Raw genomic sequence first — 2,156 nt, 5'->3', positions numbered from 1 at the left:
TGTTACACGGATACCTTGTATAATGCTTAAGTCAGGGCTTTTAGTGTGCTCATTACCGGAACACTGCTCATTGCCCCTGATAGATAAGTTTTCATTCCTCACTCCCCTCCCAGACTCACCCCTTCCTGGTATCCAATGTCCCTTATATCTCTTTGTGCCCATGTGTGCCCATCATTTAGCTCCCACTTCTTAGTGAGAACATGTGGTGTTTGTTTTTCTATTCCTGAGATACTTCGTTTAGGATAATGGTCTCCAGTTCTAGTTACTGAAAATCACAATATTTCATTCTTTTTTGTGGTTGAGTAGTACTCCATTGTGTGTGTGTGTGTGTGTGTGAGAGTCACATTTTCTTTATCCATTTATGAATTGATGGGCACTTAGGTTGATTCCACACCCTTGCAATTGTGAATCTTACAGCAATAAGTATTCAAATATCTTTTTGATAAAATGCTTTTTTTTTCCCTTTGGGTAGATACACAGTAGAGGGATTGCTGGATCAATGGTAAGTCTACATTTCTTTGAGGAATCTTCATATTGTTCTCGATAGAGGTTGTACTAATTTGAGTCCCACCGACAGTGTATAAGTGTTCCTTTCTCTCTGCATCCATGACAGCATCTATTGTTTTCTGACTTTTTGACAACAGCCATTCTGACAGGGCTAAGGTGGTGTATTTTTGTAGTTTTAATTTGCATTTCCCTGATGATTAGTTATGTTGTGCATTTTTTTCATGTTTATTGGCCATTTGTCTATCTTCTTTTGAAAAACTTCTGTTCTTGCCCACTTTTTGACAGGGTTGTTTATTTTTTCCTTGCTAATTTGGTTGAGTTCTTTGTAGATTCTGGATATTAGTCCTTTCTCAGATATATATTAAATAGTTTGTAAATTTTTTCTCCCATTCTATAGGCTGTCTATTTGCTCCGTTGATTATTTCCTCTGCTGTTCAGAAGCTTTTTAATTTAATTAAGTCCCATTAATTTATTCCATTAATTAGTTTTGTTGGTCTTTTATTTTTAATTATTAGGGGTATATAATAGTTACATATCTTTACACAGAACATGTAGTGTTTTGATACAAGCATACATATATATTCTAGTTATTAATCCCTGGTTATACGGGTAGTTTGTAAATACTTTCTCCCATTCTGTCAGTTGTTTCTACATTATGCTGTTTCTTTTGCTGTACAGAAGTTTTTTTAGCTTGATATTATATCATTTGCACAGTTTTGCTTTGGTTGCCTGTGCTTTGTGGGTATTACTCAAGGAATCCTTGCCCAGACCAAACTCCTGAAGTGTTCCCTCAATGTTTTCTTTTAGTAGTTTCATAATTTCAAGTCTAAGGCTTAAGTCTTCAATCCATTGTGATTTGTGTATATGGCGAGAGATAAGGATCTAATTTCATTCTTCTGCATATGGATATCCACTTTTCCCAGCACCATTTATTGAAGTGACTGTCCTTTCTTGGCACCTTTATCAAAGAAAAGTTCACTATGGATGTGTGGATTTATTTCTGTTTTGTCTGTTCTGTTCCATTAGTCAATCTGTCTGTTTTTATTCTAGTACCATGCTGTTTCAGTTACTATAGCTGTATAGTATAACCTAAATCAGGTAATGTGATTCCTCTCATTTGCTTCTTTTTGCTTAAGATAACTTTGGCTATTCTGGGCCTTTTGCAGTACCACATAAATTTTAGAATTATTTTTTTCTATTTCAGTGAAGAATGTCATTGGTATTTTGATGAAGATTGCATTAAATCTGTAGATTGCATTGGGTAGTATGGATATTTTAACAATATTGATTTTCCCAATTCATAAATATGGAACATCTTTCTATTTTTTGTGTCCTCTTCAATTTCTTTTTTTTTTTAATTTCAGAATATTACAGGGGTACAAATGTTTAGGTTACATATTTTGCCTTTGCCCACCCCAGTCAGAGCTACAAGTGTGACCATCCAAGAGAGTGCACACAGCACCCATTAGGTGTGAATATACCCATGCCCTCCTCCCCCTCCCACCAGATCAACACCCGATGAATGTAACTACCATATGTGCACATCAGTGTTGATTAATTAGTACCAATTTGATGGTGAGTACATGTGGTGCCTGTTTTTTCATTCTTGTGATATTTCACTTAGTAGAATGGGCTCCAGCTCCATCCAG

The sequence above is a fragment of the Propithecus coquereli genome, unplaced genomic scaffold (genome assembly GCF_000956105.1).
Source record: "Propithecus coquereli isolate 6110/MARCELLA unplaced genomic scaffold, Pcoq_1.0 Scaffold106, whole genome shotgun sequence".
Classification (NCBI taxonomy): domain Eukaryota; kingdom Metazoa; phylum Chordata; class Mammalia; order Primates; family Indriidae; genus Propithecus; species Propithecus coquereli.
The sequence above is the reverse complement of the archived record's forward strand: the minus strand, read 5'-3'. Positions refer to the sequence as shown.